The sequence below is a fragment of the Pinus tabuliformis genome, chromosome 5_2, assembly GCF_031772625.1.
Source record: "Pinus tabuliformis cultivar Carrire ecotype Pingquan chromosome 5_2, CPIR1, whole genome shotgun sequence".
In the NCBI taxonomy this organism is placed as follows: domain Eukaryota; kingdom Viridiplantae; phylum Streptophyta; class Pinopsida; order Pinales; family Pinaceae; genus Pinus; species Pinus tabuliformis.
Window position 1 is genome coordinate 768,019,316 of NC_142306.1, and position 14,668 is coordinate 768,033,983.

Genomic DNA, 14,668 nt, shown 5'->3' on the forward strand with positions numbered 1-14,668 from the left:
CAATTTGGGCATCAGAGCATAGGTCCAATAGTCAACTTGTCCTTTAGGGTGTCCAAGGCCTCTTGATAGCGTTCTGACCATAAAAATTCAGAGTCTTTGGCTAGTAACCCAAATAAAGGAGAAGCCAACTTGCTGAAGTCTTTTATAAATCTCCTATAGTATCCAGCTAAACCTAGAAAACTTCTGACATCCCTCCTTTTTTCCGAAGCTGGGACCCTTTGGATTGTGGCTATCTTATTTGGGTCCACCTGTAGTCATTTCTAAGATATTAAATGACCTATAACAATCCCTGTAGTCATCAAGAACTCACATTTTTTAGGACTAAGGGACAAGTTCATTTCAATGCATTTGTTCAACACCTTACCCAAGTTAGAGATAGCCTCCTGGAACTCACACCCATAGGGTGTAAAATCATCCATATAAATTTCCACTGTATCATGGACTAGCTCGACAAAGATACTCAAGACTGCCCTCTAGAAAGTGGCAGGGGCATTGCATAGGCCAAAAGGAAGGACCCTATAAGAAAAAGTACCACAAGCACAAGTGAATGTGGTTTTATCATGGTGCTCTGGGATAATCTAGATTTGGTTGTATCTGCTCAACCCATCTAAGAAAGAGAAGATCTTTTTCCCTGCCAGGCCATCTAACACTTGGTCAATGAAAAGTAGAGGGAAATGGTCCTTCTTTGTTGCTCTTTTTAACTCTCTATAATCATCACAAATCCTCCACTTCCCATTTCTCTTTGGAACCAACACCAAAGGAGAAACCCACTCACTATCCAAGATAGGGTAAATGAATCCTGCATCCAACATCTTTTGCAGTTCTTCCTTGACTATATCCTTGAGATATGGATTCATTCTCCTTTGTGGTTTCCGGATTGGTTTGCAACCTTCTTTGATATAAATGTGGTGAGTAATCACCGAGGGGTGCACTCCCTTCATCCCTTTGTAACTCCAAGCGAAGGCATCTAGATGTTCCCTTAGCATGTTGCATAACTCTTCTTCTTGGTGTACATAAATAGACAGGTTGATTTTTAAAGTTCTTTTAGGGACGAATTCTATTGTCTTGACATGAGTAGGGTTTGAATTAGCTAATCATATATCAATTTGATGGTTTCTCTTGGTTTCCTTTACTACTTCCTCTAAGGACAAGGTGCTGGGAGTTGGATTTTCGAGTATGTGTTAAATCAAATCATCTTCATTCGGCTGTCCTCCTCCCATGGCAGCTTCTAGGCTATAGAGTTGGGCTGAGTAGACTTCATCTTCTTCCTTCTCTTCTAGCCATAAAGGTAAATCATGTTCTAAATATGGTTGAGCAAGAGGGTACAAGACCAACTTCTTAGACAGGTGCCCGTTTTTTATAGTCATGTTTCTAGCCCTGCAACTGATGTAGGCATTGGCAGAGGCTAACCAAGGTCTCCCAAGTATGAGAGGATAACCATTAAGCTTGGCCTTAGGCTGGAGAACTAGGAAGTCTACAGGGTACTCTTAGGATTCAATGGAGACCATCACATCCTCAATAATCCCCTCAGGTGCCACTGTGGAACGGTCTGCAAGATGCAAGACTGTTGTGGTATTTCTTAATGAACCCTGGAGATTTAGCTTGAGAATGATGTCCTTAGTCATTACATTAGCGGCAGCCCCAAGATCAATCAAGGTGTGTGGGACAATGGTGTCATTGATGTGAACATCTACTATAGGTCTTCTAGGGTCTAAATACTTTGGGCAAATTACCTGCCCCAACATTAAGTCGGATAGTTGTTCAATGACATTAATAGTAGGGGTTTCTCTTTTTTGCCTCCCTAGATGTTTGAAACACTTCTCTTTAATCTGTTTGTTGTAAATAGGTACATCCTTAATGGCTTGGAGAAGTGTAATTTTGACACAGATTTTTCAATTCACCCAGAAGTTCATTCTCTTTTGGGGTAGGTTGAACTGGATGAGTTAATATTTCAGGAAAGGGTGGTGGATTCACTCTAGGCATACTTTCCTCTCTTTCCTCCTCACTATCCCTAGGTGGCAATGGAGGTGGGTAGGATGTTTCTCCATTGTATACTTGTTGTGCATGTATGTTGTTCGGGTTCGTATTTGGCTGGGCATGCGTCTGAGGTTGTTTAGGTGGAGCAGGGTGCAAAATTTGTGCTTGAGTAGGAGATGAAGGAAACAAAGCTGGATAATTGTTGTATGGGGGCCTCCACCCTTGGGGTGGTGCATTCCATTGCGGTTTTGGAGGAGTATATGGCTGAAAGGGCTAGTTGGTGATCTGGGAATGATACTGATGTGCAAAAGACCAAGGAGAAGGTGTAGACCAAGAGGGATGAGTAGGGGGGCCCCAAGAGGGAATGGATGTGTTTTGGTTAGGGTTGTAATATGCATATGATGACCCTTGCATTCCCAACTAGTACAGTCGAGGTCCATGAGACCTCCTATGATTTATGTAGCAAAGCTATTCAGTGAGCCCTCCAGTTCCCTCATACACGACTTTTAGTCTAGGTACAGAAGGGCACTTGTCTGTGGAGTGGTTTTCTTCATAGATTGAGCAGATTTTTATAAGGTTTAGTGCACATTCATCCCTAGGGTGCATCCTTGTGCATTTAGGTAAAAATATGGATAATGCTTTATTTTCTTCGTCATGATTTCTCTTGATGTGCATAGTGTCCATCTGTAGGGCAAGGGTTTGTAGCATTTCACTCTTGAAATCTTCCAGCATATTTCCAATTTCACCTTTTATGGATGTGTTGGAAGAGGATGGGCTAGCCATTGGTACCCTTTTTTCTAGCTGCCCTAGAATGGTTCTTAAAGACAGTCTTGACGTCTTCATAGGGTAGCTGGTAGATATTCCCTCCTACTAGCAGGTTTAGGGTATCCAGAAGATCTTCCGTAACCCCCTTGAGTAGGAATAGATTCAGTGACTCAGGATCAAGTGTGCACTTGGCCCTTTTGTAACTAAGCTAGAATATTTCCTCATAATCCTCTAAGGACTCATCATGTCCTAAGGCCATTCTAAAAATTTCCTCTTTAGTGTCTTTGGACCTATAGTAGTCTTGATAATTTTTGTTGAAGGCTTTCTACATCTGAGCCCAGGTTGTGATGCTATCCCCACGTAAACCCATGAACCAATGTAGAGCAGCATTCTTGAGAGTGGATGGGAATAATTTCAACTTCTGATCATCAGTGGTGTAATCATAAGTTCTGCATATGATAGCGAACTCAAACAAGAAAGTATCTGGATCTTCTGAGGTCAGGACATGGAAGTGAGGAAGAGAAGAGGGGCTTATGTTTTTCATCTTGGCATCCCCGTTGGTTTCTCTGATGGGGAAATCCCCCTCAATTTTTTCTCTATCTCCTCTGTCATTTCTATTTTCAGCCATTAGGTCAGTTGGAATGGGTTCGCCTTATTCTTCTCCCCATGTAGGCACTTCAAAAATCTCTGGTTGCTTGCCTAAGAGGTCCTCCAATTCACAGCCACCAAAGAAGAGAGAAGGTTGGTTTTTTGAAGTGGTGGGGGTATTTGGTAGAAATTTCCATAAGTTATCCCTATTCCTATGAGGCATGAAAGAAGGGTTTTTATTTTGTTTTTTTTTCAAGATTTAAGACTAATTGTAGAATTGAAATAACAAATTGAATGGAAACTAACTGCTGAATGAAATCTTACTTGTAGACTAGAAAATAAAACAAACCAACTTACAATTACTTCTGTAGAAATGAAGCTAATATCAAAATGAAAGAGATAAAAAATGGAAGAAAGAAAGAAGAAATCACATCTACTTGGACACCTCCCCGACAATGGCACCAAAAAGCGATGAGCACCAGTATTTGATCCAGATCTTGGTGGGAGTCCATCAAGATATAAATGATTGAAATGGATCTTGAGGGGGAGGCCCCCAAGATCTAAAAATTTGAAATTTCCAAAAGAAAAAGAGTAGAATTCCCAATAAACAAAACCACAAAGAATTTTTCTATTAAAACATATAATAACCATAAGGACTACATTGTGGTGGAGAATCTGATAATAACCATAAGGACTACATTGTGGTGGAAAATCTGTCCTTTTACAAAATGTGACTTGTTACTTATAGTATTTTTTTAGTTACAATACCACGGGTCAATTACATGGATGAATGAATACCATGGGTGGATGTCACAATACCACAGGTTAATTCTATGGGTGAATGAATACCATGGGTGGATGTCACAATACCATGGGAAAATACCATGGGTGAATGAATACCATGGGTGGATGTCACTTACAATACCATGGGTGGATGCGACTTACAATACCATGGGTTGATGCCATTTTCCATTTGGATCCTTCTTCCCTCCTTAAGAAGCAATGGCCCCCATTGCTTGAAGTTCCCTCCTGTGAAGCCTTTGTTGAATATGAAGAGCCACTAAAGAGAAGGGTTTTATGTGGTTAACCTATAACCATGATGAATGAAGATTTGAGGATAGAGATACCCTGTAATGCTTGTGACCAACTGCGATACTGACAGTGTGCGGCCTAGCAAATGAACTTCGATGAAGTGTGGGTTTGTGGATGACCAATAACCATGATGAACAAACATCCGAGGATAGAAATACCATGTAATGCTTGTGACCAACTGTGATAATGACAATATGTAGTCGAGAAAATGGACTTCAATGAAGTGTGGGTTTTTGGATGACCCATAACCATGACAAATGAAGATCCGAGGATAGAGATAACTCGTAATGCTTGTGACCAACTGTGATACTAATAATGTGCGACCTAGCAAATGTGTTATAGACAATTTTGTGCCTTACAGCAACAGACATGAATTGTCAATAATCCAAGGGATCCAAAGTTCCCTAAACATGATGTTCCTACCCCTAGAGGAACAAGGTCAGCAAACCAACAGCTCTCAGATCAGTTCTCCACCTGAAAATACTCAAAAACAAGCAATCCTGAAATCAAAGCAGGTGCTCCACTAGGTTTCTGCGCTGAAACTCAGTTGCTCCATGGTGTACCTGCATTGCAAAGCAAGTGGAACAAAGGCCACCTACGCTGAGCGAGATGGGACAAGTGGCACAATGAGTCATTGCTCTGGAATCTTCCAAAAATGACACTTGGATCAGGGATTTCGCCTTGTGATGAGTCAGAGGCTCTGTTTCTCCAAGTGGAAGCAAGGTTCTCCAAGTGGACTCAAGAACTGAAGATCAACTAAAGATTAACTGAAGAGAGAGAGGACACAAGGCAGCTACACATGAGTTGCAAGCTGACTCATCCTTTCTCAATTCATCTATATATTGAGCTCTCTCCTATGAGCTCAGGAGGCTGGAATTTTGTGCAAAGTAATGATATGCTGTTGGTTTCACTATAGAGCTATTGGGTGATTGTTTGAGAGAGGTGAAGAGGAGAAATTCTTTCTGCTGGGAGGTGTTGCTGGATTGGAGCCTTCAATGGTTGTAATACTCTCAGAACCTTTACTTCTTCATTAATAAAAGCTATTGAGGTTCTTCTATGTGCTCTTGTTTCAATAATATATTGTGATAATTGCATGTTTGGTTTACACTAATCCTTGAACCAGTTATGATTGCATGCTTCTTGTAGTTTCCTTCTTTGTTATTTTGCAGGATCTCATTGTAGCTGGGCCAGCAAAAGAGCAAGAAGCTGGGAGCAAGCAGCCAAAGAGAAGAGTTTGGATTCGACATTAAGCGCAAGGCAACGGTTAGTGCATTTCTCCATTCTCTTTTGCTTTCATAAAGAAGTAAACCTTAAGTAGTTTGTTTTACAGTTGTTGCTGAGGTACTATCACCCTTAGAGTGGGATAGGGTCATCCGAGTCAGATACTTTTCCCTACAACAAACTGGCGACTCCACTGTGGATCGTATCCGTTTGATTGTGTTTGTAGTATTTTGCTATTCATTTCCTGAACAAAAGAGTACCAAATCGAAAAGCTTTTGACTATATCAAAAGCGAAGTAGAGGGCAGCTACTCTAGCTCATTTATGAGCAAGTTCATGATTTGAAGAGCTGATCTACAAGGATCCTTGTAAGCTCTTAGTGATAGCTTTTCACCTTCCTAATCATCCCTTTGAGTGTGCTTGACTGATTGTCTCTGATTTGAGCAAAAACTGTGCATTTTTGAGAAAATTATGACCCGAAAACTGTGAAAACGCAATTCTCGTTTTCCAAAGCAGGTAGTACACAGGCTACCTGCTTTGCAACGCAGGTCCCGAAGGGGCTACCTGCGCTGAGAGCCAGACTGGCTGTGCAGCACCTGCGTTGGCCCAATTTTGCCTAGTGCTGTTGGGGTTTCCTCCTTTTCTCTTGCCTGTTTTCACCATTGATTTGGCTGCCAGTTACCAGTCTTGCACCTGTTCTGAAACCAATATTACTTGCCATCATTCTACCTCTGTTATATAACGAAATTGTACTTGTTCTTTGTATTTCTTACTCATTTACAATTTCCCATAACGAAGAGTAAACTAGTCTTGCTTTTGGCCTCTTAGATCTGAACCTGTGTTAGGCATTTTGCTGGTCTAAAGAGTTAGCCTGTTTGTTGTCCATAGCTGATTAGTCATTTTACTTTCGTCATTATGGTTTGATTTCATGCATTTCCAGTGATTAAGCAAGTAAATCTTAAGGTGTCTTTTGATTTTGGACAAGCTTGTTTACTTTCGCTTTAAATCGAAATCAAAGTTATATAACGACTTTCTTTTTGTAACCCATCCACATTAAGAAAGGGAAAAGAAAATACATGCATTGTGCATTTTGCATTTGACTGTTGGCTTGACGATTTAGAAAAAATTTGCATTTAGTGTGTGCTCTATGATCTGTGAGAAAAGATTTGCCTTTCTCTTCCCTCAGTAGTTAAGGTTTTCAAAGTTGAAAGATTGAAAAGTTTGCTTCTCATCTTAGACTGCATTCAGGAATTTGTTATATACATCTCGTGGTGATCCTTAAAGGCAAACTGCTAAGCAAGATCAACATTAAAATAAATCCAATTTACATAACAACGCTTTGTAACATAACACAAACACATAGAGGTCTAGGTAGAGACGTGTTCCGGCGTCGTTAAACATAGTGACTGTCGATCTCTACGAAGGTGGGTGATTCCTCCTGAGAGTCGGTGGCACTAATACGGACTTGTGCTCCCACGTACCGACGAGTATATATTGGGAGACCCATATAGGCAATTATCCTTTATCCATAGGAAGCCGTGTCGGCCGCCCTGCTGATCGCGATGCAGTGAACACAGCATTCACGAAGATCGACCACCCGTACCGTAAAACGTATTCTGTGGTTTCGCGAAAAGTTTGGCACACCCTCTGCCTAGAACTCCAGAGAAGTTTCTTTTGGCCTTTTTCAAACTCTATAACTGAAAAAGTCCATCCGAGCATTTGTCACTTCGGGCTCGTTAAAACATCGAAGGCGACTAGAGTCATCTTTAGCTTTTTCTCGACTCTTAAAACATGAAAAAGCAAGTTTGTGTCTAAAAGCGTCGTTAATAAAATTTATTTTAAACGGAACATAATCACCTATTATTCCCACCTTGATCTTTCAGTTGAAAAGTATGGAGCCCACCAACCAAGGAAGTAACCTTGGTGGAAGTCCAAATCCCTTCTCCTCTTGGGGAGATGTTGGTGCGCCTCATATGGCCACATTGTCACTTCCAGGATTGACAATCGGCCTACCTGTATGGCTCTTTTCAATTAATGTAGTTCAGATCGCCACTAATCCTGAGCAGTCGAATCAACAGTCAGACCAGTCTAGAACTACCCACCAGCCTTCCACTTCTTACAATTCTTCCTCTGATCCTTCATCTTCACGAGGTAGAGCCGGCAAAAGTCAGCCTCCCATGGAGAAGAAGGAAAAGAAGAAAAGAGAAAAGAAGCAGAAGGGGCCTATGGCGAAGGCGACTGGGGGCAAACAAAAGACAGCTGACAAAAACCCACACACTGCACCGACCGGGCCTAAATCGCCATGTGTCATTTGCAAAGGGACCAACTTCCATCGTGATTGTCCTTGTATTCCCCGTATACTAAGGGACTGGTCCCCAAGGTTGCACAATCCGGTAGCATCAACCTCTGGTAGTCATGTTGATTGCAGTCCGTCAACTAGCGAGAGTGAAGGACGAAGAGGGAGACCAAGATCACCCTGTATGTTGTGTGAAGGCGATCATGCCATCCACCGATGTCCATTCTTAGATGAGGCGAAGAGAGTTTTGGAAGATCGTCCGGTATCACCGTTACGACTTCCTCCTGGATACCAAAAACTCGTGCCTAATCCCTCGATAGTTGAAAATCCAGCTGTCCCGCTCAAGTGGTCAGCTGAAGTGTCGGTCATTGAGAATGAACCTGCTGAATCCAGACCAGACGAAAGTCTAAAGGTTGAAACGGCAGTTGACCCAGTTCTTCCTTCAGAGGTTTCATCCTCAAATGACACCGTCATTGAAGATTCATCTTCAAATGACACCCTCACTGAAGAGGATAAGGATGACACCGTCCATATTCTTTTCATCAACACAGACTCTGATGAGCATCAGGGCAATGCGCCCATTCTTTTATCGCAGGAAGGAACATCGTCAGGGTCGTATCCGGCCGTATATTCGGTCCCACCACCAAGCAACCTAGTCGTATCCTTTGATTGGAATCAACTAGGCAGACCCCGGTTACCAGCCAGTATCCCATTCAGAATCATAGTCCAAATCTACAGAATGGTGATGGCTGGAACTATCATTGATGAAGGGGCATCTGTGAGTATCCTTTCCTCTATTGCTTGGAAAGCACTGGGTTGCCCGGTGCTTTTACCTGAGATGAGAAATCTATCAGGTTTTGATAAAGGAACCAGTCACCCGTTAGGGATTCTCCCCAATGTTCCAGTTACATTGAAAGGGAAGACAGTTCATATGAACATCATGGTCGTCTAGGGACCCGTGGTTTATAACTTACTCCTTGGACGAGACTATATATATTGCATGGAGGCGATAGTGTCCTCCCTCTTCAGAGTCATGTGTTTTCCGCACGAAGGAAGAATGGTCAAGCTCGTAGACCAACTTTCATTTCTAGGATCACGCATCGCAAATAGTCAAATACCATCCCTTAGCGGTTTATTCACTCAAGGAATGCCACCACCCCCGGTTCTACTTCCCGATGAATGCGAGTAATTCGGAAAGAAAGAACTAGGACCCAGGGGGCATGCACCCTGGCCTGCCTTGGGCAGAGAAAACCTTGGGTATAAAGTTAATTTCCGCAGAAGAATGGACTAGTCCGTACCCCGTCCGAAAAAGGAAGAGAGGGTTGTTCTAGGATAAAATTCTTTTGTCAAAGTTATGTGAAGCGGAAGGATCGCTCCCTTTGTCTAAAAAAGTAGGCTCTCCTAAGGAGGAGATCCACTTGTGGCAGCAAATAGCCACCATCTTTGAATGTCAAGCCTCACCCATTAAAACAATATGTTTTGAAAGAGAGTAGGGGCAGTCTCCAAAGAAAGAGATGAAATTGCTGAAACAAGTAGTCACCATCCTTAGCAACCTAATGATAGACATCGCCGAAAAGAGAGTTTAGTTTGCGGCAGCGAACGAAACCATTTTTCGGATAATAAGTAAGAGGACAGAATCTCGAAATTATACTTTATACCTGGGGGCATGCAAACCTTTTGGAGTGCAAGCACGGGACGACTATTTATTTTTTTTAAATTTTCAGGTCCTCCCTTTAAACCTGTAGGTCTAACCCGTTAAACTCGTAGGATTAGCCGTTTCCAGCTTGGATAAAAAAAAAGGATGAAAGGCAAAAGTTAAAACCTGCCAAATTGGAGTAATTAGTGAGGTATCGCTCCTTAAATAAGATTACCTCCCCTAAGGCATTCCTTGTATTAAGACTGGTATAAATTGAGCAGTTTTAGCAATGTTCATGCTCGTTAAAAAATAAACGCAAGAATCGAGCAGTTTTAGCAATGTTCATGCTCGTTAAAAAATAAACGCGAGAAATCGAGCAGTTTTTGTGTAGAGTTCATGCTCGTTAAAAAATAAACATAAGTTGTGAGCAATCTTTCCCTACAGTTCAAGCTCATCCAGAAAAAATGAACCGGTAAATAACCTTGAGAAATGTAACCTTTGATAGCCATATTAAAAGCCCTTGGTCGTGTTTATATGCCATCACCTCCATCCGTTCATTTGGCCAATCGTTCATCTCCATATGTTTGTTTACCCATTTTGAGGAACAGCTGCGAAGAGTGATTTCACTTAGCCATCCTTGTGACACTGCCGTGATTGGAAAATTCCAACCTGTACCTGGAATCTGCTGCTATCCCTGTTTATCACTCGTTCCTCAAAAGACGAGTCTTCTTTGAGCTCTTTTCACTGACTCGTAAAATATGAAAAGTTAGTCGAGTTTTGGCCTTCCAGCTCGTTAAAAGGACCGGAAGAGCTATCCCTCCTCTAGATTTTAATCTTTTTGGACCTGAGGGATTATTGCACAAAACGATCGAGCGCTTGTTTTGTTCGGCTCGTTAAAGAAATCGAAAATTCATCCCTTCTGTATGGTTTTATACTTTTTCGGACTTAAGGGATTAGAAGACGAAAAAGGAATTTTGGAGTTAACTTTTCGTACCTTTTCAGACTCTCTAAAAATGAAAAGGACCGAGTTTTCCTTGTCGTTAGACTCGTTAAAATGATTAAATAGCGACAAACTTGTCTTTAGACGAGAACGAGTTTCCCTATCGCTAGGCTTGTTAAAACATAGCGATGGGCTTGCCCGAAGGGCAGGTTATAGAACAAGCATATGTTATCCTCCTCAAGCTTGACAAAAATAAAGAGGTACTGGTCAGCAATGACTGGGGAAAAATTGGGAGAACCTCACAGCATTAATGGTAGCAAGTCGCTCTTGAACATGACACTTTGTCCTCCGTATCACATCGGGTTGGGTTGTTTCATTCACCGGTCTCATAACCATGGTCCTCACCACACCATCCTCAATTGGGGTAATGCTACCAATCCATCACATCAGTGTCGTTATATGTTCAAGAGATGTGGTTCTGCAAAGAGTCAACCGTGTCCCATCCACTGCCATACATTGTCCTTCATCCATTTCATGACCGCCACCCTGAATCATACATCACAGTTTGTTTTCACCTCATCACAATCACTAGCTCCGTTCCATGTCACTGATGTGGGATTCATTAAGGCCCTCCTTTGACGGATCGCTCCTTGTCGACATCAGCTCATTATCCAAGGAGTTGATCTAGGAACAACCCCTTCAGTACTTTGAAGCTTGCATGCCTCAATGGCAAGTTTCTCACTTCCGGCGACAGGTATACATCAATGACCTTCGACCAGAAGATTTTGCATGGTGGTCGACGCCAAGTCCTTTATTCCCACCATGTGGATTGTACTGCCGTACCTTGGGGGTCATCATCCTTATCGGTGATTCCTCTCGCGCTTGTTAACGGTTTACATCATTGACCGGTAATCAAGCGATATCTTTCCATGTTCGACTTCAAGAAATTCTCACGTGGATCGACTTGTACATCGAGTGAAGATCAGAAGAGATTGAAGACCCCGGATCTAGTTTCATCCATCCGGGCTGCGATATATATTCAGTACATAAAGACATTTGATATGTACATCATTACAGCAGATGATCATCCTTCTCAAAGGATGATAATTTCAGCAGAGAATTATCAGTCTACAATCAGACGATCGTCTGTTCTATGTACCAAAATGTATTTATAAAAGCTGAGCATGGGAATGCCCGCCTCAACTAGATCATGAAAATGTATGAAAAATAATGTATTGTATTGTATCTTATTACAGGACACTTCTCAGCAGATTGAATGAACTTCGGATCCTCTCAATAAAGCATTTCACCCGATAAACGACCTCATACTTTAGGGGGCATCTGTTATAGACAATTTTGTGCCTTACAGCAACAGACATGAATTGTCAATAATCCAAGGGATCCAAAGTTCCCTAAACATGATGTTCCTACCCCTAGAGGAACAAGGTCAGCAAAACAACAGCTCTCAGATCAGTTCTCCACCTGAAAATACTCAAAAACAAGCAATCCTGAAATCAAAGCAGGTGCTCCACTAGGTTTCTGCGCTGAAACTCAGTTGCTCCATGGTGTACCTGCGTTGCAAAGCAAGTGGAACAAAGGCCACCTGCGCTGAGCGAGATGGGACAAGTGGCACAATGAGTCATTGCTCTGGAATCTTCCAAAAATGACACTTGGATCAGGGATTTCGCCTTGTGATGAGTCAGAGGCTCTGTTTCTCCAAGTGGAAGCAAGGTTCTCCAAGTGGACTCAAGAACTGAAGATCAACTAAAGATTAACTGAAGGGAGAGAGGACACAAGGCAGCTACACATCAGTTGCAAGCTGACTCATCCTTTCTCAATTCATCTATATATTGAGCTCTCTCCTATGAGCTCAGGAGGCTGGAATTTTGTGCAAAGTAATGATATGTTGTTGGTTTCACTATAGAGCTATTGGGTGATTGTTTGAGAGAGGTGAAGAGGAGAAATTCTTTCTGCTGGGAAGTGTTGCTGGATTGGAGCCTTCAATGGTTGTAATACTCTCAGAACCTTTACTTCTTCATTAATAAAAGCTATTGAGGTTCTTCTATGTGCTCTTGTTTCAATAATATATTGTGATAATTGCATGTTTGGTTTACACTAATCCTTGAACCAGTTATGATTGCATGCTTCTTGTAGTTTCCTTCTTTGTTATTTTGCAGGATCTCATTGTAGCTGGGCCAGCAAAAGAGCAAGAAGCTGGGAGCAAGCAGCCAAAGAGAAGAGTTTGGATTCGACATTAAGCGCAAGGCAACGGTTAGTGCATTTCTCCATTCTCTTTTGCTTTCATAAAGAAGTAAACCTTAAGTAGTTTGTTTTACAGTTGTTGCTGAGGTACTATCACCCTTAGAGTGGGATAGGGTCATCCGAGTCGGATACTTTTCCCTACAACAAAATGGACTTCAATGACAAGGATTTTATGTGGTTGACCCATAACCAGGATGTTGGTTGTTGATGAAGTAGTGGGTGCCTACATAGCTTGGGGTTGGAGGGCACATCTCCAAATAATCCAAGCTGAATGTTGATATGCTGAAATTGATGAATGTGAAGCAGGTGCCTACTAAAGTGGGGTGGGAGGGCACGTCTCCAATGGGAACCCACTCTGAATGCTGATCCAGAATTAAAATGGACATAACTCAATCAATATAACTCAGAATAATTATTATAACGTATTTTTGGAAGAAAAAGGACCATTTTGTGTCTTCCCATGTGCTGGAAATCCTTATCTAGACACTCTAGAATCTCAGGTTCGCCCTGCAACTTTTCCGCCATCACAAAAATTCTGAAAAATAGATGATTTTAAATCAGCGATATCTCCCACATCTGAACTCCAATTTGACCCATTTATTTTTTGAAATTGGGTGATTTTTGAAGAGGAGCTTAGATCTCCAATCCTTATTTTGATATCCTACACACAAAAAAATAAAAAAATGATAGGAGAGTCATCGTCCACTAGTTTTTGTCAGAAAAATTCTACACATAGCTGATTTTAAATCAGCCATATCTCCCTCATCCAGACTCCAATTCAGCTGATTTGTTTTTTGAATTTTGGTATTTTTTCGCAACGAATCCAGATATGTTATTTTTTTTTGTAAATATTGCACCAAATGTTTCATATCTGATCTGCAAACTCGCTGCCCAAAAAAACAATTCCTGCAAAAAGATGAAAAAGAAACATTCTTCCTGCTTTGCCCAATAAAGTGCTTTGTGGAGGTCACAACGCATGCTTGAAGTTTCTTGAATATTGCTAAAAAAAATTGAAACTGAAATATGGATGAAATCCTCATTCCCATGCAATCATAACATGCTTTGATACCATTGATCCAGATCTTGGGGGGAGGCGCTCAAGATCTAAAATATTGAAATGGATCTTGGGGAAGGCCCCCAAGATTTGAAAATTTGAAATTGCCAGAAGAAAAAGAGTAGAAGGCCTAATAAACAAAACCACAAAGAATTTTTTATTAAAACAAATAATAATTGTAAGGACTACATTGTGGTGAACAATCTGTCCTTTTACAAAATGTGACTTGTTACTTATAGTATTTTTCAGTTACAATACCATGGGTCAATTCCATGGGTGGATGTCACAATACCACAGGTCAATTCTATGGGTGAATGAAACCATGGGTGGATGTCACAATACCATGGGTGAATGAATACCATGGGTGGATGTCACTTACAATACCATGGGTGGATGCCACTTACAATACCATGGGTAAATCCCATGGGTGGATGAATAGCATGGGTTGATGCCAGTTTCCATTTGGATTAGTATTGCGGCAAGAATTCTGCAACTCCTGGGGCTACCAACTTTACTTTATCAACCCGAGGTTCATACAAACTTGGAGGTGACAGTGTTGTATACACAAGCAGATGCAATGGGTCCACTCTTTGTCACTACTGAGCTGGTGATAGACCATTATGGTTTCTCAAACCAGCCTTCTATTGATTTAGAAGAAGTTTGATTACCAATGAAGTAAGGGGAATTTTCCCCTAATTGGATGAATGGAAATATTTTCTACTGCAGTTGTTATCTCAAAATGAGGCCCTGGAAGGCTGCAGACCAGGAAGACTTCAAGTAACTATTTCAAACCTACTTTCGGTTGAGGATTAGCCTCCTCTACCTGAGAGGGCTCTCTC